This window comes from Silene latifolia, chromosome 6 (genome assembly GCF_048544455.1).
Source record: "Silene latifolia isolate original U9 population chromosome 6, ASM4854445v1, whole genome shotgun sequence".
Taxonomy (NCBI): Eukaryota; Viridiplantae; Streptophyta; class Magnoliopsida; order Caryophyllales; family Caryophyllaceae; genus Silene; species Silene latifolia.
In genome coordinates this window covers 55,990,226-55,998,598 of record NC_133531.1, presented here as the reverse complement: position 1 = coordinate 55,998,598, position 8,373 = coordinate 55,990,226, and the positions used below count along the sequence as shown (strand labels likewise).

Below are 8,373 nucleotides of genomic sequence, written 5' to 3'. Positions count from 1 at the left end.
CTCTTTACTAATAGTAGAGTTGTTTGTGGAGATATAAATATTGTTTTGGTGTAGGTGATCCTAACGACAAGTAACCGAAACATAGCCCGAGAGGGTCCGACCAAAAATGGCGCCGTTGCCGGGGACGGTGTTAACTTGATTTAGATTTTCTTAGATTGTTATTAGTTGTGTCTTTCTTTCTTTGCCTTGGGGAAGTAAAACTCCTCAAGGTTTGTTCTAATTATTTTCGAGTTGTTTGATATTTTGCATGTCTAGAAGATCACAAGGTAACTTGTAACCCATTGATCACGAAATTGAATGGACTTTGACAAACAATAGAAGACTTGCTAGAGGTACTTTGAGAGGTATTGGTGAGGTTGTAGATATTCAGCCAAACACTATCGAGTTCGTCAACCCTTTTGCAAGAGAAGGTGAGGAGAACCCAACACAAAATCAACCCACAATGCCTAAATTTTCATCACATTCGGTACCAACTGAGGAGGACCTACCCAATGGAACTCCCACACCACAACACTTAACCAGAAACTTCATTGCCAAATCCGCATTTATCCAATTAGTCGAAAGAAGCCAATTTGGGGGGATGCCTAGTGAAGACCCTCATTCTCACATGGAGACCTTTTGTGACTATTGTGATGCGATTTCACAAACCGGTGTAACTCAAGACCAAATTCGATGGGTCTTATTCCCTTTTTCTCTAATTGGCACCGCAAAACAATGGTTGAAGAGCCTTGATAAGGCTACTATTGGAATTGACTCTTGGAAGAAGCTGGCTCTAGCTTTCTACAAAAAATTCTACCCTCCGGAAAAGACCAACATGCTAAGAGCTCAAATTACGGGTTTTAAGCAAAGGGATGAAGAATCTTTGTATGAAGCTTGGGAGCGGTTCAAAGGAATTTGTCGCTCATGCCCTCACCATGGACTTAGTGAATGGTTCTTGGTTCAACAATTTTGGAACGGTCTTTATTAAGACTTAAGAAACATCCTTAACATGGGATCAAATGGTATGTTCACGGAAGTTGACGACAATCAAACTTGGAAAAAGATTGAGGAAATGGCGGTCCATAACTCACAATATAGTAGACCTCGCAAGGCTACTAGAGGAGGAAAGCATGAGGTGGACTCTATTACTCAATTGGGTGCTCAACTTAGTGCTCACATTGATACCATCAACTTGAAGTTCGAAAAAGCTATGGCTAGACTTGAAGAAGCCTCAAAATCTCCAAAGCAACATGTCAATGCCATGACGGCATCTTCATCAATCCCAAGTGGGATATGTGAGAATTGTGGAACTTTGGGACATGACCAAAGTGAATGTAGGGGAACAAATGAACAAGTGAATGCTTTTCAAGCATACAAGAGTGGTACCCCTTATTCAAATTATTACAATGAAAACACCAAATTCCATCCAAATCTCTCATACAAAAGCCAAAATGTTCAAAACCCTCAACCAACATACACCCCACCTCCCATGAGAAACCAAAATCAAAGACCCTTTTTCAACCAAAACCAAGGTTACCAAAACCAAACTCCATACAATCAACAAAATGACCAAGGTTTTGATGTTCAAAAAGCGGTCCTTCAAATGCAAAAGAATCAACAAGAATTTTTCACTCAAATGCAAAAGGATAGCCAAGCAAAGGAAATCACCATCAACAACATCCTAGCCCACACCAAAATGTTGGAAACTCAATTAACCCAACTAGCATCTTCAAGCTCACAAAGGCAAAAGGGGCAACTACCACCTCAAAGTAATCCCCCAAGACATGAAACGGTTAGTGCCATTCACTTGAGGAGTGGTACGAGATATGAAGGACCAAAGAAGCAAGTTGAGGATGAAGTTGTGGAAGCTAGTGACAAAGAGGAAATCGTGCAAAACTCCAAGGAGAACCAACAAAAGAAGAAGTTTCAAAGAAAAGTGAAGACAAGGCCAAGGAGAAGGAACCCATTGTGATTAGACTTCCTTTTCCAAGTCGTCAAGCTAAGCCCAAATTTGATGACCAACTTGGGAAATTCATGGAAATTGTCAAGAACTTGGAAGTCTCGATTCCTTTCACGGAATTAATCAATCACGTGCCGGCCTATGCAAAGTACATGAAGGACATCCTTACGAAAAAGAAGTCGATCCGGAAGCTTGAAACTATCGCCTTCACTAAGGTGAGTAGTGCAATCCTTCAAGGGAGTTCACCTCCGAAACTTAAAGATCCGGGAAGCTTCTCAATACCGTGTACCATTGGCGACACCACGATTAACAAGGCCTTATGTGATCTAGGGACTAGTGTGAGTGTTATGCCGTATTCGGTGAGTAAAAGGTTAGGGATGGGAGAGCTTAAATGTACCAACATCACACTCCAAATGGCCGATAGATCGACGAAGACACCGTTAGGGATATGGGAAGAAGTTCCCGTAAGAGTTGGGAAATTTTTCATCCCGGTGGACTTTGTCATTGTTGACATGGAAGAAGACTCCAATATTCCGATCATTCTAGGTAGACCTTTCTTGCACACCGCGGGTGCGGTGATAGATGTGAAGCACGGAGAGCTTACTCTAGAAGTGGGAGACGAGAGCATAACTTTCAATCTTGACAAGACCATGAGAGCTCCCCGTTTGCATGAACCATGCTTTATGGTTGATCACTATAGCCGGAAGGATGATAGGAAGAAGTCGGAATTCCAATGGAAAAAGAAAGTTGATGATGCTTGATGCGTGTCTTTTATATGATGTTTTACATCCCATTTTACACGCATTTCAGAGCTCATTCATGTAGTTTATGCTACATTTCTCCCTATTTCCGTCTACTTCCGTATTTTTGTACATTATTGCGAAAATGTGAAGAATCCAAATGGAAATCAAGCTAAATCCGTCCCCGAGTATCCTGCATTGCATTTGACGTGAAGTATTCACCCGAGGAACGAGCTTGGTGCGCAATTCAAGGCCCAAAAGACAAGTCCACGAGTTTGTAAAAGTCAAGTAGCAGCTCATCCAGTCGATCGACCACTGCCATCGGTCGATCGACCAACTATCGGGTTCCAAAAGCTACTGTACACTGCTAAGCAGTCGATCGACCGGCCACTTCAGTCGATCGACCAAGACGCTATTCCAGACGAGAATTAAAAGATCGAGATTTATCAAGCCCATTAGTTACTAGGTTTAGGAATGTTGTTACGTATACTCTCTTTATAACGTAACCTAATGCATTCAATTTATCATCAAGCTTTATTGAGTAGTTTTACATTAAGTTTTACATACAGTTCTTTATAATTAATTAGGGTTTGGGATTATTGTTGAGCATTGGATCTTGGGTTCTTATTAACTGATCTTTCCTCTGCAAATTCGGTATTCATCTACCCTAATTTCAGTTTATTGCTTTATTTCGTCATTAGTATAGAATTGCTAGTTAAGTTCCCAAAAGCCAATTCATTTGTTTATGTTAATTGTTTACTTTATCGTTTCAAGCATGAATTCAGTAGTTAGTTTTATCATCGTTATCATTGTTTTTACCCTTAGCATGAGTAGCTAGATTATTTGTGCTAGGATGTAGGCGAATTATAGCGTAGGCGGCGTAGTATAAATTTGGCTTTGATTCGCGTGTCGATCGATCGATCGACATTCTTGGTCGATCGGCCACCTCGTGAGGTTACCCTTCGTTTTAATTGATTTTAATGTTGTATTTAACGAATCGAATGCATGCGACCAGTTAGATGCTTAATTTATGACAAACCCATTAGATCGAAAGATAGGGTATGTTATTAGATCACCAATTAAATCGACTAGACTGTCTTTGAGATCGAAAGATAGGTATAGTTTAGACCGTTAGTCACTTTTCGGACGAGTTAGTATTAGTGATATTAGGGACCTATAGCGAGATCGAAAGATGCTATCTGTAAGAGTGGACCGAGAGGACCTCTTGTTTCCCGCCTCACTTGTGTTCGATTTAGACACTGTTTAGTATCTTTGCCGCCGGTTTGTAATGAACCGACCATCCTAGTACCCCTTCTTTATCTGTTTAATCCGTCTTTCTAGTTTATTATTTACTCTTAGCTGTAGACCGATTCAAATCAAACCCCCACTTTACCGTTACCTTCAACTAGAATTAGACAACTAGAATTTACATCTGCCTCTCTGTGGTTCGACCCGACTGCCGCTTGCTATAGTTGTAGTTGGAAATTATAAATCTTATTTTTGACACCTCACGACGGGTATCAAATTTTGGCGCCGTTGCCGGGGAGGCAATAGTCCTAATTTTTAGTTGTTTTAATTTTAGTCTTTCTTAGTTTAAGGGACTTCTGTTCCTTAAACTTTTCTTATATTCTTTTTGTAGTTTCTTCTTATGCGCAGGTCACAGGGTGGTGAACTAGTACCGTTCGATCCTGAGATAGAGAAATCTTTGCGCGAGTTGAGACGATCACAAAGGGTATTACCGACAGAGGAAGAGCTGAGTACTCTGTCAAGCTATTATGAGAATGAGCTGTACGAGGAAGATCCACATTCTTCGCCCGTTTCCACTTCTTCAGCCGAGACAGTTACTTCTCCAGAAATTCCAGTCATGGCCGAGGAAGCGAGTATAGCTAGTCATTCTGAGCCGACAGATGAAAACTTATATAAGGGGTTCGAATTACCAGGAGATGCCAGGAAGTTCGAACCAAAGCCTTCATACATTAATATGGTTGAGAGAAACCAGTTCGGGGGAGCTGCAAATGAAGATGCAGCTAAGCATATGGAGACCTTTATTGACTACTGCTGTTCCATACCCCCACCAGCTGGCGTGACTCAAGACCAGATCAAGGAGACCATGTTTATTTTCTCCCTTCGTGATGCTGCAAGGGAGTCGTATAGAGATCTGGACCGAACCGTTCATGGGATCACCGACTGGAATTCCTTAGCATTGGCGTTCTACAAGAAGTACTTTTCTGCTTCAAAGACGATTGCTATTAGAGCCCAAATCACAAGTTTCAAACAAGGGCCAGATGAGAACTTCCACGAGGCATGGGTCCGATTTAAGAAGCTGGTGCGAACCATACCGCACCATGGGTTCGAAAAATGGAGCTTGTGCAATCATTTCTATAATGGGTTGTACGACGATCGTAGGGCCATTTTGGATCTGCGACCAATGGCCGATTTGCGAGAACTTGGGGCAACCAAGGGTGGAAGATCATTGACGATCTAGCCACTCACAAGGCCGAGTATGGTAATTCCAGGGGAACCGAGAGGAGAGCCGCTGAATCTTCCTCTGTTGCTTTGCGCTTGAAGCTCTTCTTCTGCGAGATTTGACAAGTATGAACTAGGAGGAGCTTCAAAGGGGGTATTTACCAAGTAAATGCTTTGTGTCGAGGCGGTCCTTTCGTGCAGTGAAAGGTGTGGAGCCGAGGGACACGTTTGAATAATCGCTCTAGTCCCTTTGAGTCTTGTGCTGCCTTTCAACACTATAGGCAGACAAACACCTACTATGAGCCGAATGCCCACCCAAACTTGAGTTGGAGGAGCCAAAATGTCCTGAATCCAACTCAACCTCCGCCGCAGCAGCAACCCTATGTACCCCCTCATCAAAAGCAACAACAATATCGAAACCTCCCTATGTGCCACAAGCGAGAACAATCGCAGAATTCTGAATTTTCCGAGCTTAAGAACTTGTTGCTAAAGGAGTCCCAAGCAAGAGAGGCCGGGATGAAGCTACTAGAGAGCCAAATTGCTCAATTGGCTAGCAAAAGTAACACTCGAGCTCCGGACACTTATCGACTCAAACCCGACCAAAAGGAGACCTTAAATGCCATCACTTTGAGGAGTGGGTCCACCCTTGAGGGTCCTGCCATGGTCGAGGACGCTGTTGAAAAAGATGAGCCGGAAACAAGTCAAAAGAAAGCTTCAACGAATAAATCAAAGAAACAGGCGTTTACCAGGTATCTCAGTCGATCGATATATACCGGCGATCGGCCCGATATGCGGGTTACAGGAGCTTCTGAATCAGCTGTTCAACTCGGTCGATCGACCGAGCAAGGTGGTCGATCGACGAGGTCACTGCTGATGTCGAGGAATTTCGTCCTTCAATGCCCGACAATTTGAGAGACCATTTGTTCCGGGGTTTGACAGTCCCGAAGACATTAGGACAAGACCCGAGTGCTGATGGGTCAGTCCCGGCTCCGAAGTTCGATCCGATGACGGTCAATGGCTCACATTTGAGACGGTCTGAAGAGGGGTCAAGCTTCAACAAGGAGAAGGTGACGGACTTTCAGCCTAAGTCCACGGATACCGGCACGCGCGATTTAGAGGAGAGGGCTAAGGTACTTCTTACAGCCCCATATCCGGAGAGACTAGTGCCAACAAAAGAACATGTATCTTTCAATAAATTTGAAAAGGTTATCCGTAGTTTGAATGTGCAAGTACCCTTCCTTGAGTTGGTCAATCAAGTGCCTGCATACACTAAGTTTATGAAACAACTCCTGTCTAAGAAAAAGTCACTTGAACATGTTCATACTGTCGCTTTAACCAAAGAGTCATGCTCTTATCTGTCTCACACTGCACCCCATAAGTTAGAGGACCCGGGCAGCTTTTCTGTTCCATGCAATATAGGTACCTTCTCTATTGAGAAGGCATTATGTGACTTAGGAGCTAGTATAAGCGTCATGCCCTTGAGTCTAGCTAAGAAGCTCAAATTGACTAGGTTCGCAGTGACAGATTCCGTCCAGATGGCCGATCGCTCCGCGGTCCGGTAATAGGGGTCTTAGAGGACATCCCTGTCCAAATAGGGAAGTTTTTCTTCCCTGTTGACTTTGTTGTCCTTGACATGCCCAAGATGCTCATATTCCCATTATTTTGGGTAGGCCATTTCTACACACTGCTGGTGCAGTCATAGATGTCGGTCTAGGTACCTTGACTTTCAAAGTAGGCAAGCATTCTATTGTCTTTGCCCAACCGGCTAAGAAAAAGGACCCCATGTGGCATGTGACTTGTAATACGGTTTCTGAAAAGAAATCGTACTTTGTGCTTCTGAATTACTGTCTCTATTACTACTTACGTGTTAACCCCTCCGCCCCAAACTGGGAGCAAAAAGGAGGAAGAATCAGTTGTTTTAGATGTCGCAGGGGCTGGTTTGGGGAAGGAAGTGCTGCAAGTTGTTCCAGCTGTAAAGAAGCCGATCATACAAAGAGGAGGTCTTGGTTGCCTGAGCTATGGAATTGATGAGGTAGTTGATGACGAGCCAGTCAAAGCCAAAAAGTCTGATTTGGATTCTGACAAGCCCGAAGAGATCCTTGACTGGGGAGATGATGAAAATGTTGATCCGTTGAGCCATACGGACGTGGAAGCTAAGAAGGGTGCAGCTGCTCAGATAAGCACCATTGAGGCTACCTCTAGTAGCCAGAAGCCGACGAAGTGGGCCATACCGTGGTCTTTCTTGATCAACTATTAGTTGATCGAGCTCTTTATAAACTTCATTTTATTTGCTTTTGTTAAGACAATTTTTATTGCTTTTGTGTGCGCGAAAACTTCGCATTTTATTTTGTTTGTTTAGGATTTTTAAGTACTTTAGACTTTATTTCTGGGTTTCGCGCAATTTTTGGGCGCGTATTATTGTGCATTTGCAGGTTTTTAGACCTCATTTGCTCAAGTTATTGAGCAAATACGAAGAAATAAAGAGTACAGCAGTACTTTCAGTCGATCGACTGGCCACATTGGTCGATCGACTGAGATGCACTTTCCAGGAGCTACTGTTCCTGACACCTTGGTCGATCGACTGCCATCCTTGGTCGATCGACCGAGGATGCTGCTGTACCTGTTCACGACCTCTCCCCTGCTGTGTTTGGTCGATATGCGGACTTAAGGGAGTTTTCTACTCCACTTTATTTTCCGTCCAATTATTTATTTCTTCTAATTTTCTCATTTGTGCACAATTTTACTGCTTCAAAATTGTTTTCTCGGTTTTATGCGTGGTTTTGTTTGTCTTTCAGTACTTATTGGTAGCACAGGTGCTCTTTGAAACCTCCTAGCTCACGCTGGTTTAGGGAGGTTTCCCTTTTGTTGCGCTTAAAGTCTTGTAAGTTCCCGATTTTCACTTCATGTCATTTTTATTTAGTTTCCATAAATTCCCACTTCTCTTTTCTTTCATTACATGATTTTGCACAATGGGGACATTGTGCGATTTGGTTTGGGGAAGGGTTTTGCGTCGCATATCATTTGCTTGCATTCACGTTTACATTTTGTTTCACATTGTTTATTTCTTTATATATTTACAAAAATCCAAAAAAATTGAAAAATTTCAAAAAAAATGCACGTTTATTTTAGCATATATCACTACAAGAAAAACGCGGCTTACTGACGGCCATACCGACGGAAAAAAGAGGCCGTCAGAAAACAAGGGTTACTGACGGATTTGTGACGGAT

General features: G+C 42.8%; 1 non-coding gene across 1 annotated transcript; it reads right to left on the bottom strand.

Annotated features, from left to right (window-relative positions):
- Positions 1–814: 814 nt before the first annotated feature.
- LOC141589113 (small nucleolar RNA R71) lies at positions 815–921 on the bottom strand. Its single transcript, XR_012520065.1, has one exon. It is a non-coding gene; the product is annotated as a small nucleolar RNA R71 (small nucleolar RNA).
- Between the last annotated feature and the right edge of the window lie 7,452 nt (positions 922–8,373).